Source organism: Heloderma suspectum, chromosome 1, assembly GCF_057233095.1.
Source record: "Heloderma suspectum isolate Gila_16-S chromosome 1, 16-S_ref, whole genome shotgun sequence".
In the NCBI taxonomy this organism is placed as follows: Eukaryota; Metazoa; Chordata; class Lepidosauria; order Squamata; family Helodermatidae; genus Heloderma; species Heloderma suspectum.
Genome location: NC_139458.1, coordinates 238,434,770 through 238,448,156, shown reverse-complemented (window position 1 = coordinate 238,448,156; position 13,387 = coordinate 238,434,770).

The window sequence follows — 13,387 nt, the reverse complement described above, 5'->3', positions numbered from 1 at the left end:
GCCCTGGTTCAATCCAGGGAAGCCAAGTCTCCCGAACCCTAACCCTAACTTGAGTCTTAACCCTAATTTACTTGTGCAACTGTCACAAACCCCCATCCACAGGTCGCACTAAAAGAAGGCAGGCACACCATTCCTTTGGCCCTCTCAGTCTGTTTCACCATGCTTGGCTTCAGCAACACCCTGTTTCCATTCTGGGAAGCCAAGTCTCCTGACCCCTAACCCTCAGTTGGGTCTTAACCCTAATTTCCTCTCGGGACTGAAACTTGTCCCTGTCCACAAGCTGTACTAATGGGCAGTTAGTTAACCTCCAATGGCTCACTCAGTCTGTTTGACCAATCTAGGCTTTACCAAGATGCAGGTTCCTTCCTGGCAAGCCTAGTGTCCCCAACCCTAACCCTAATTTGAGTCTCAACCCTTATTTCCTGTTTAGACTGAAATATCACCCCGTCCTCACGTTGTACGAAAAGACGGTCGGCACCCCTTTCTGATGACCTGCTCAGTTCGTTTCACCAAGCTAGTCTTCCCCAAGACCCTGGTTCCCTCCTCGGAAGCCAAGTCTCCCCAACTCTAACCCTAACTTGGGGTTTTACCCAAATTTTCTAGAGGAACTTTAACATCCCCCAGTCCATGCGGTGTACTAAAAGACAGGAGAGAACACATCCTGTTGGGCCACTCAATCTGTTTCAACATGCTTGGCTTTACAGACGCCCTGGTTCCATCCTGGGAAGCCAAGTCTCGCCAACCCTAACCCTAATTTGAGTCTCAACCCTAATTTCCTCTATGGACTTAAATATACCGCCGTCCACAGAGGGTACCAAATGTCAGTATGGAAGACATCTTGATGTCCCCCTCAGGCTGATTCACCAAGCTAGGCTTCACCAAGAACCCGTTTCTTACCTAGGAAGCCCAGTTTCCCCAACCCTAACCCTAACTTGGGTTTTTACCCTACTTTATTTTGGGAATGAAACATCCCCTCGTCCATGCGGTGTACTAAAAGACAGGAGGCAACCCATCCTGCAGGCCCACTTATCCTATTTCTACATGCTTGGCTTTTCCGAGGCCCTGGTTCACTCCAGGAAAGCCAAATCTCCCGAACCCTAACCCTAACTTGAGTCTTAACCCTAATTTACTTGTGCAACTGTCACAAACCCCCATGCACAGGTTGTACTAAAAGACGGCAGGCAGACCATTCCTTTGGCCCTCTCAGTCTGTTTCACCATGCTTGGCTTCAGCAACACCCTGTTTCCATTCTGGGAAGCCAAGTCTCCTGACCCATAACCCTCAGTTGGGTCTTAACCCTAATTTCCTCTCGGGACTGAAACTTGTCCCTGTCCACAAGCTGTACTAATGGGCAGTTACTTAACCTCTAATGGCTCACTCAGTCTGTTTGACCAATCTAGGCTTTACCAAGACGCTGGTTCCTTCCTGGGAAGCCTAGTGTCCCCAACCCTAACCCTAATTTGAGTCTCAACCCTTATTTCCTGTTTAGACTGAAACATCACCCCGTCCTCACGTTGTACGAAAAGACGGTCGGCACCCCTTTCTGATGACCTGCTCAGTTCGTTTCACCAAGCTAGTCTTCCCCAAGACCCTGGTTCCCTCCTCGGAAGCCAAGTCTCCCCAACCCTAACCCTAACTTGGGTTTTTACCCAAATTTTCCAGAGGAACTTTAACATCCCCCAGTCCACGCAGTGTACTAAAAGACAGGAGGGAACACATCCTGTTGGGCCACTCAATCTGTTTCAACATGCTTGGCTTTACAGACGCCCTGGTTCCATCCTGGGAAGCCAAGTCTCGCCAACCCTCACCCTAATTTGAGTCTCAACCCTAATTTCCTCTTTGGACTGAAACATACCGCCGTCCACAGAGTGTACCAAATGTCAGTATGGAAGACATCTTGATGTCCCCCTCAGGCTGATTCACCAAGCTAGGCTTCACCAAGAACCCGTTTCTTACCTAGGAAGCCCAGTTTCCCCAACCCTAACCCTAACTTGGGTTTTTACCCTACTTTATTTTGGGAATGAAACATCCCCTCGTCCACGCGGTGTACTAAAAGACAGGAGGCAACCCATCCGGAAGGCCCACTTATCCTATTTCTGCATGCTTGGCTTTTCCGAGGCCCTGGTTCAATCCAGGGAAGCCAAGTCTCCCGAACCCTAACCCTAACTTGAGTCTTAACCCTAATTTACTTGTGCAACTGTCACAAACCCCCATCCACAGGTCGCACTAAAAGAAGGCAGGCACACCATTCCTTTGGCCCTCTCAGTCTGTTTCACCATGCTTGGCTTCAGCAACACCCTGTTTCCATTCTGGGAAGCCAAGTCTCCTGACCCCTAACCCTCAGTTGGGTCTTAACCCTAATTTCCTCTCGGGACTGAAACTTGTCCCTGTCCACAAGCTGTACTAATGGGCAGTTAGTTAACCTCCAATGGCTCACTCAGTCTGTTTGACCAATCTAGGCTTTACCAAGATGCAGGTTCCTTCCTGGCAAGCCTAGTGTCCCCAACCCTAACCCTAATTTGAGTCTCAACCCTTATTTCCTGTTTAGACTGAAATATCACCCCGTCCTCACGTTGTACGAAAAGACGGTCGGCACCCCTTTCTGATGACCTGCTCAGTTCGTTTCACCAAGCTAGTCTTCCCCAAGACCCTGGTTCCCTCCTCGGAAGCCAAGTCTCCCCAACTCTAACCCTAACTTGGGGTTTTACCCAAATTTTCTAGAGGAACTTTAACATCCCCCAGTCCATGCGGTGTACTAAAAGACAGGAGAGAACACATCCTGTTGGGCCACTCAATCTGTTTCAACATGCTTGGCTTTACAGACGCCCTGGTTCCATCCTGGGAAGCCAAGTCTCGCCAACCCTAACCCTAATTTGAGTCTCAACCCTAATTTCCTCTATGGACTTAAATATACCGCCGTCCACAGAGGGTACCAAATGTCAGTATGGAAGACATCTTGATGTCCCCCTCAGGCTGATTCACCAAGCTAGGCTTCACCAAGAACCCGTTTCTTACCTAGGAAGCCCAGTTTCCCCAACCCTAACCCTAACTTGGGTTTTTACCCTACTTTATTTTTGGAATGAAACATCCCCTCGTCCATGCGGTGTACTAAAAGACAGGAGGCAACCCATCCTGCAGGCCCACTTATCCTATTTCTACATGCTTGGCTTTTCCGAGGCCCTGGTTCACTCCAGGAAAGCCAAATCTCCCGAACCCTAACCCTAACTTGAGTCTTAACCCTAATTTACTTGTGCAACTGTCACAAACCCCCATGCACAGGTTGTACTAAAAGACGGCAGGCAGACCATTCCTTTGGCCCTCTCAGTCTGTTTCACCATGCTTGGCTTCAGCAACACCCTGTTTCCATTCTGGGAAGCCAAGTCTCCTGACCCATAACCCTCAGTTGGGTCTTAACCCTAATTTCCTCTCGGGACTGAAACTTGTCCCTGTCCACAAGCTGTACTAATGGGCAGTTACTTAACCTCTAATGGCTCACTCAGTCTGTTTGACCAATCTAGGCTTTACCAAGACGCTGGTTCCTTCCTGGGAAGCCTAGTGTCCCCAACCCTAACCCTAATTTGAGTCTCAACCCTTATTTCCTGTTTAGACTGAAACATCACCCCGTCCTCACGTTGTACGAAAAGACGGTCGGCACCCCTTTCTGATGACCTGCTCAGTTCGTTTCACCAAGCTAGTCTTCCCCAAGACCCTGGTTCCCTCCTCGGAAGCCAAGTCTCCCCAACCCTAACCCTAACTTGGGTTTTTACCCAAATTTTCCAGAGGAACTTTAACATCCCCCAGTCCACGCAGTGTACTAAAAGACAGGAGGGAACACATCCTGTTGGGCCACTCAATCTGTTTCAACATGCTTGGCTTTACAGACGCCCTGGTTCCATCCTGGGAAGCCAAGTCTCGCCAACCCTCACCCTAATTTGAGTCTCAACCCTAATTTCCTCTTTGGACTGAAACATACCGCCGTCCACAGAGTGTACCAAATGTCAGTATGGAAGACATCTTGATGTCCCCCTCAGGCTGATTCACCAAGCTAGGCTTCACCAAGAACCCGTTTCTTACCTAGGAAGCCCAGTTTCCCCAACCCTAACCCTAACTTGGGTTTTTACCCTACTTTATTTTGGGAATGAAACATCCCCTCGTCCACGCGGTGTACTAAAAGACAGGAGGCAACCCATCCGGAAGGCCCACTTATCCTATTTCTGCATGCTTGGCTTTTCCGAGGCCCTGGTTCAATCCAGGGAAGCCAAGTCTCCCGAACCCTAACCCTAACTTGAGTCTTAACCCTAATTTACTTGTGCAACTGTCACAAACCCCCATCCACAGGTCGCACTAAAAGAAGGCAGGCACACCATTCCTTTGGCCCTCTCAGTCTGTTTCACCATGCTTGGCTTCAGCAACACCCTGTTTCCATTCTGGGAAGCCAAGTCTCCTGACCCCTAACCCTCAGTTGGGTCTTAACCCTAATTTCCTCTCGGGACTGAAACTTGTCCCTGTCCACAAGCTGTACTAATGGGCAGTTAGTTAACCTCCAATGGCTCACTCAGTCTGTTTGACCAATCTAGGCTTTACCAAGATGCAGGTTCCTTCCTGGCAAGCCTAGTGTCCCCAACCCTAACCCTAATTTGAGTCTCAACCCTTATTTCCTGTTTAGACTGAAATATCACCCCGTCCTCACGTTGTACGAAAAGACGGTCGGCACCCCTTTCTGATGACCTGCTCAGTTCGTTTCACCAAGCTAGTCTTCCCCAAGACCCTGGTTCCCTCCTCGGAAGCCAAGTCTCCCCAACTCTAACCCTAACTTGGGGTTTTACCCAAATTTTCTAGAGGAACTTTAACATCCCCCAGTCCATGCGGTGTACTAAAAGACAGGAGAGAACACATCCTGTTGGGCCACTCAATCTGTTTCAACATGCTTGGCTTTACAGACGCCCTGGTTCCATCCTGGGAAGCCAAGTCTCGCCAACCCTAACCCTAATTTGAGTCTCAACCCTAATTTCCTCTATGGACTTAAATATACCGCCGTCCACAGAGGGTACCAAATGTCAGTATGGAAGACATCTTGATGTCCCCCTCAGGCTGATTCACCAAGCTAGGCTTCACCAAGAACCCGTTTCTTACCTAGGAAGCCCAGTTTCCCCAACCCTAACCCTAACTTGGGTTTTTACCCTACTTTATTTTGGGAATGAAACATCCCCTCGTCCATGCGGTGTACTAAAAGACAGGAGGCAACCCATCCTGCAGGCCCACTTATCCTATTTCTACATGCTTGGCTTTTCCGAGGCCCTGGTTCACTCCAGGAAAGCCAAATCTCCCGAACCCTAACCCTAACTTGAGTCTTAACCCTAATTTACTTGTGCAACTGTCACAAACCCCCATGCACAGGTTGTACTAAAAGACGGCAGGCAGACCATTCCTTTGGCCCTCTCAGTCTGTTTCACCATGCTTGGCTTCAGCAACACCCTGTTTCCATTCTGGGAAGCCAAGTCTCCTGACCCATAACCCTCAGTTGGGTCTTAACCCTAATTTCTTCTCGGGACTGAAACTTGTCCCTGTCCACAAGCTGTACTAATGGGCAGTTACTTAACCTCTAATGGCTCACTCAGTCTGTTTGACCAATCTAGGCTTTACCAAGACGCTGGTTCCTTCCTGGGAAGCCTAGTGTCCCCAACCCTAACCCTAATTTGAGTCTCAACCCTTATTTCCTGTTTAGACTGAAACATCACCCCGTCCTCACGTTGTACGAAAAGACGGTCGGCACCCCTTTCTGATGACCTGCTCAGTTCGTTTCACCAAGCTAGTCTTCCCCAAGACCCTGGTTCCCTCCTCGGAAGCCAAGTCTCCCCAACCCTAACCCTAACTTGGGTTTTTACCCAAATTTTCCAGAGGAACTTTAACATCCCCCAGTCCACGCAGTGTACTAAAAGACAGGAGGGAACACATCCTGTTGGGCCACTCAATCTGTTTCAACATGCTTGGCTTTACAGACGCCCTGGTTCCATCCTGGGAAGCCAAGTCTCGCCAACCCTCACCCTAATTTGAGTCTCAACCCTAATTTCCTCTTTGGACTGAAACATACCGCCGTCCACAGAGTGTACCAAATGTCAGTATGGAAGACATCTTGATGTCCCCCTCAGGCTGATTCACCAAGCTAGGCTTCACCAAGAACCCGTTTCTTACCTAGGAAGCCCAGTTTCCCCAACCCTAACCCTAACTTGGGTTTTTACCCTACTTTATTTTGGGAATGAAACATCCCCTCGTCCACGCGGTGTACTAAAAGACAGGAGGCAACCCATCCGGAAGGCCCACTTATCCTATTTCTGCATGCTTGGCTTTTCCGAGGCCCTGGTTCAATCCAGGGAAGCCAAGTCTCTCGAACCCTAACCCTAACTTGAGTCTTAACCCTAATTTACTTGTGCAACTGTCACAAACCCCCATCCACAGGTCGCACTAAAAGAAGGCAGGCACACCATTCCTTTGGCCCTCTCAGTCTGTTTCACCATGCTTGGCTTCAGCAACACCCTGTTTCCATTCTGGGAAGCCAAGTCTCCTGACCCCTAACCCTCAGTTGGGTCTTAACCCTAATTTCCTCTCGGGACTGAAACTTGTCCCTGTCCACAAGCTGTACTAATGGGCAGTTAGTTAACCTCCAATGGCTCACTCAGTCTGTTTGACCAATCTAGGCTTTACCAAGATGCAGGTTCCTTCCTGGCAAGCCTAGTGTCCCCAACCCTAACCCTAATTTGAGTCTCAACCCTTATTTCCTGTTTAGACTGAAATATCACCCCGTCCTCACGTTGTACGAAAAGACGGTCGGCACCCCTTTCTGATGACCTGCTCAGTTCGTTTCACCAAGCTAGTCTTCCCCAAGACCCTGGTTCCCTCCTCGGAAGCCAAGTCTCCCCAACTCTAACCCTAACTTGGGGTTTTACCCAAATTTTCTAGAGGAACTTTAACATCCCCCAGTCCATGCGGTGTACTAAAAGACAGGAGAGAACACATCCTGTTGGGCCACTCAATCTGTTTCAACATGCTTGGCTTTACAGACGCCCTGGTTCCATCCTGGGAAGCCAAGTCTCGCCAACCCTAACCCTAATTTGAGTCTCAACCCTAATTTCCTCTATGGACTTAAATATACCGCCGTCCACAGAGGGTACCAAATGTCAGTATGGAAGACATCTTGATGTCCCCCTCAGGCTGATTCACCAAGCTAGGCTTCACCAAGAACCCGTTTCTTACCTAGGAAGCCCAGTTTCCCCAACCCTAACCCTAACTTGGGTTTTTACCCTACTTTATTTTGGGAATGAAACATCCCCTCGTCCATGCGGTGTACTAAAAGACAGGAGGCAACCCATCCTGCAGGCCCACTTATCCTATTTCTACATGCTTGGCTTTTCCGAGGCCCTGGTTCACTCCAGGAAAGCCAAATCTCCCGAACCCTAACCCTAACTTGAGTCTTAACCCTAATTTACTTGTGCAACTGTCACAAACCCCCATGCACAGGTTGTACTAAAAGACGGCAGGCAGACCATTCCTTTGGCCCTCTCAGTCTGTTTCACCATGCTTGGCTTCAGCAACACCCTGTTTCCATTCTGGGAAGCCAAGTCTCCTGACCCATAACCCTCAGTTGGGTCTTAACCCTAATTTCCTCTCGGGACTGAAACTTGTCCCTGTCCACAAGCTGTACTAATGGGCAGTTACTTAACCTCTAATGGCTCACTCAGTCTGTTTGACCAATCTAGGCTTTACCAAGACGCTGGTTCCTTCCTGGGAAGCCTAGTGTCCCCAACCCTAACCCTAATTTGAGTCTCAACCCTTATTTCCTGTTTAGACTGAAACATCACCCCGTCCTCACGTTGTACGAAAAGACGGTCGGCACCCCTTTCTGATGACCTGCTCAGTTCGTTTCACCAAGCTAGTCTTCCCCAAGACCCTGGTTCCCTCCTCGGAAGCCAAGTCTCCCCAACCCTAACCCTAACTTGGGTTTTTACCCAAATTTTCCAGAGGAACTTTAACATCCCCCAGTCCACGCAGTGTACTAAAAGACAGGAGGGAACACATCCTGTTGGGCCACTCAATCTGTTTCAACATGCTTGGCTTTACAGACGCCCTGGTTCCATCCTGGGAAGCCAAGTCTCGCCAACCCTCACCCTAATTTGAGTCTCAACCCTAATTTCCTCTTTGGACTGAAACATACCGCCGTCCACAGAGTGTACCAAATGTCAGTATGGAAGACATCTTGATGTCCCCCTCAGGCTGATTCACCAAGCTAGGCTTCACCAAGAACCCGTTTCTTACCTAGGAAGCCCAGTTTCCCCAACCCTAACCCTAACTTGGGTTTTTACCCTACTTTATTTTGGGAATGAAACATCCCCTCGTCCACGCGGTGTACTAAAAGACAGGAGGCAACCCATCCGGAAGGCCCACTTATCCTATTTCTGCATGCTTGGCTTTTCCGAGGCCCTGGTTCAATCCAGGGAAGCCAAGTCTCCCGAACCCTAACCCTAACTTGAGTCTTAACCCTAATTTACTTGTGCAACTGTCACAAACCCCCATCCACAGGTCGCACTAAAAGAAGGCAGGCACACCATTCCTTTGGCCCTCTCAGTCTGTTTCACCATGCTTGGCTTCAGCAACACCCTGTTTCCATTCTGGGAAGCCAAGTCTCCTGACCCCTAACCCTCAGTTGGGTCTTAACCCTAATTTCCTCTCGGGACTGAAACTTGTCCCTGTCCACAAGCTGTACTAATGGGCAGTTAGTTAACCTCCAATGGCTCACTCAGTCTGTTTGACCAATCTAGGCTTTACCAAGATGCAGGTTCCTTCCTGGCAAGCCTAGTGTCCCCAACCCTAACCCTAATTTGAGTCTCAACCCTTATTTCCTGTTTAGACTGAAATATCACCCCGTCCTCACGTTGTACGAAAAGACGGTCGGCACCCCTTTCTGATGACCTGCTCAGTTCGTTTCACCAAGCTAGTCTTCCCCAAGACCCTGGTTCCCTCCTCGGAAGCCAAGTCTCCCCAACTCTAACCCTAACTTGGGGTTTTACCCAAATTTTCTAGAGGAACTTTAACATCCCCCAGTCCATGCGGTGTACTAAAAGACAGGAGAGAACACATCCTGTTGGGCCACTCAATCTGTTTCAACATGCTTGGCTTTACAGACGCCCTGGTTCCATCCTGGGAAGCCAAGTCTCGCCAACCCTAACCCTAATTTGAGTCTCAACCCTAATTTCCTCTATGGACTTAAATATACCGCCGTCCACAGAGGGTACCAAATGTCAGTATGGAAGACATCTTGATGTCCCCCTCAGGCTGATTCACCAAGCTAGGCTTCACCAAGAACCCGTTTCTTACCTAGGAAGCCCAGTTTCCCCAACCCTAACCCTAACTTGGGTTTTTACCCTACTTTATTTTGGGAATGAAACATCCCCTCGTCCATGCGGTGTACTAAAAGACAGGAGGCAACCCATCCTGCAGGCCCACTTATCCTATTTCTACATGCTTGGCTTTTCCGAGGCCCTGGTTCACTCCAGGAAAGCCAAATCTCCCGAACCCTAACCCTAACTTGAGTCTTAACCCTAATTTACTTGTGCAACTGTCACAAACCCCCATGCACAGGTTGTACTAAAAGACGGCAGGCAGACCATTCCTTTGGCCCTCTCAGTCTGTTTCACCATGCTTGGCTTCAGCAACACCCTGTTTCCATTCTGGGAAGCCAAGTCTCCTGACCCATAACCCTCAGTTGGGTCTTAACCCTAATTTCTTCTCGGGACTGAAACTTGTCCCTGTCCACAAGCTGTACTAATGGGCAGTTACTTAACCTCTAATGGCTCACTCAGTCTGTTTGACCAATCTAGGCTTTACCAAGACGCTGGTTCCTTCCTGGGAAGCCTAGTGTCCCCAACCCTAACCCTAATTTGAGTCTCAACCCTTATTTCCTGTTTAGACTGAAACATCACCCCGTCCTCACGTTGTACGAAAAGACGGTCGGCACCCCTTTCTGATGACCTGCTCAGTTCGTTTCACCAAGCTAGTCTTCCCCAAGACCCTGGTTCCCTCCTCGGAAGCCAAGTCTCCCCAACCCTAACCCTAACTTGGGTTTTTACCCAAATTTTCCAGAGGAACTTTAACATCCCCCAGTCCACGCAGTGTACTAAAAGACAGGAGGGAACACATCCTGTTGGGCCACTCAATCTGTTTCAACATGCTTGGCTTTACAGACGCCCTGGTTCCATCCTGGGAAGCCAAGTCTCGCCAACCCTCACCCTAATTTGAGTCTCAACCCTAATTTCCTCTTTGGACTGAAACATACCGCCGTCCACAGAGTGTACCAAATGTCAGTATGGAAGACATCTTGATGTCCCCCTCAGGCTGATTCACCAAGCTAGGCTTCACCAAGAACCCGTTTCTTACCTAGGAAGCCCAGTTTCCCCAACCCTAACCCTAACTTGGGTTTTTACCCTACTTTATTTTGGGAATGAAACATCCCCTCGTCCACGCGGTGTACTAAAAGACAGGAGGCAACCCATCCGGAAGGCCCACTTATCCTATTTCTGCATGCTTGGCTTTTCCGAGGCCCTGGTTCAATCCAGGGAAGCCAAGTCTCTCGAACCCTAACCCTAACTTGAGTCTTAACCCTAATTTACTTGTGCAACTGTCACAAACCCCCATCCACAGGTCGCACTAAAAGAAGGCAGGCACACCATTCCTTTGGCCCTCTCAGTCTGTTTCACCATGCTTGGCTTCAGCAACACCCTGTTTCCATTCTGGGAAGCCAAGTCTCCTGACCCCTAACCCTCAGTTGGGTCTTAACCCTAATTTCCTCTCGGGACTGAAACTTGTCCCTGTCCACAAGCTGTACTAATGGGCAGTTAGTTAACCTCCAATGGCTCACTCAGTCTGTTTGACCAATCTAGGCTTTACCAAGATGCAGGTTCCTTCCTGGCAAGCCTAGTGTCCCCAACCCTAACCCTAATTTGAGTCTCAACCCTTATTTCCTGTTTAGACTGAAATATCACCCCGTCCTCACGTTGTACGAAAAGACGGTCGGCACCCCTTTCTGATGACCTGCTCAGTTCGTTTCACCAAGCTAGTCTTCCCCAAGACCCTGGTTCCCTCCTCGGAAGCCAAGTCTCCCCAACTCTAACCCTAACTTGGGGTTTTACCCAAATTTTCTAGAGGAACTTTAACATCCCCCAGTCCATGCGGTGTACTAAAAGACAGGAGAGAACACATCCTGTTGGGCCACTCAATCTGTTTCAACATGCTTGGCTTTACAGACGCCCTGGTTCCATCCTGGGAAGCCAAGTCTCGCCAACCCTAACCCTAATTTGAGTCTCAACCCTAATTTCCTCTATGGACTTAAATATACCGCCGTCCACAGAGGGTACCAAATGTCAGTATGGAAGACATCTTGATGTCCCCCTCAGGCTGATTCACCAAGCTAGGCTTCACCAAGAACCCGTTTCTTACCTAGGAAGCCCAGTTTCCCCAACCCTAACCCTAACTTGGGTTTTTACCCTACTTTATTTTGGGAATGAAACATCCCCTCGTCCATGCGGTGTACTAAAAGACAGGAGGCAACCCATGCTGCAGGCCCACTTATCCTATTTCTACATGCTTGGCTTTTCCGAGGCCCTGGTTCACTCCAGGAAAGCCAAATCTCCCGAACCCTAACCCTAACTTGAGTCTTAACCCTAATTTACTTGTGCAACTGTCACAAACCCCCATGCACAGGTTGTACTAAAAGACGGCAGGCAGACCATTCCTTTGGCCCTCTCAGTCTGTTTCACCATGCTTGGCTTCAGCAACACCCTGTTTCCATTCTGGGAAGCCAAGTCTCCTGACCCATAACCCTCAGTTGGGTCTTAACCCTAATTTCCTCTCGGGACTGAAACTTGTCCCTGTCCACAAGCTGTACTAATGGGCAGTTACTTAACCTCTAATGGCTCACTCAGTCTGTTTGACCAATCTAGGCTTTACCAAGACGCTGGTTCCTTCCTGGGAAGCCTAGTGTCCCCAACCCTAACCCTAATTTGAGTCTCAACCCTTATTTCCTGTTTAGACTGAAACATCACCCCGTCCTCACGTTGTACGAAAAGACGGTCGGCACCCCTTTCTGATGACCTGCTCAGTTCGTTTCACCAAGCTAGTCTTCCCCAAGACCCTGGTTCCCTCCTCGGAAGCCAAGTCTCCCCAACCCTAACCCTAACTTGGGTTTTTACCCAAATTTTCTAGAGGAACTTTAACATCCCCCAGTCCACGCAGTGTACTAAAAGACAGGAGGGAACACATCCTGTTGGGCCACTCAATCTGTTTCAACATGCTTGGCTTTACAGATGCCCTGGTTCCATCCTGGGAAGACAAGTCTCGCCAACCCTCACCCTAATTTGAGTCTCAACCCTAATTTCCTCTTTGGACTGAAACATACCGCCGTCCACAGAGTGTACCAAATGTCAGTATGGAAGACATCTTGATGTCCCCCTCAGGCTGATTCACCAAGCTAGGCTTCACCAAGAACCTGTTTCTTACCTAGGAAGCCCAGTTTCCCCAACCCTAACCCTAACTTGGGTTTGTACCCTACTTTATTTTGGGAATGAAACATCCCCTCGTCCACGCGGTGTACTAAAAGACAGGAGGCAACCCATCCTGCAGGCCCACTTATCCTATTTCTGCATGCTTGGCTTTTCCGAGGCCCTGGTTCAATCCAGGGAAGCCAAGTCTCCCGAACCCTAACCCTAACTTGAGTCTTAACCCTAATTTACTTGTGCAACTGTCACAAACCCCCATCCACAGGTCGCACTAAAAGAAGGCAATACACCATTCCTTTGGCCCTCTCAGTCTGTTTCACCATGCTTGGCTTCAGCAACACCCTGTTTCCATTCTGGGAAGCCAAGTCTCCTGACCCATAACCCTCAGTTGGGTCTGAACCCTAATTTCCTCTCGGGACTGAAACTTGTCCCTGTCCACAAGCTGTACTAATGGGCAGTTACTTAACCTCTAATGGCTCACTCAGTCTGTTTGACCAATCTAGGCTTTACCAAGACGCTGGTTCCTTCCTGGGAAGCCTAGTGTCCCCAACCCTAACCCTAATTTGAGTCTCAACCCTTATTTCCTGTTTAGACTGAAACATCACCCCGTCCTCACGTTGTACGAAAAGACGGTCGGCACCCCTTTCTGATGACCTGCTCAGTTCGTTTCACCAAGCTAGTCTTCCCCAAGACCCTGGTTCCCTCCTCGGAAGCCAAGTCTCCCCAACCCTAACCCTAACTTGGGTTTTTACCCAAATTTTCCAGAGGAACTTTAACATCCCCCAGTCCACGCAGTGTACTAAAAGACAGGAGGGAACACATCCTGTTGGGCCACTCAATCT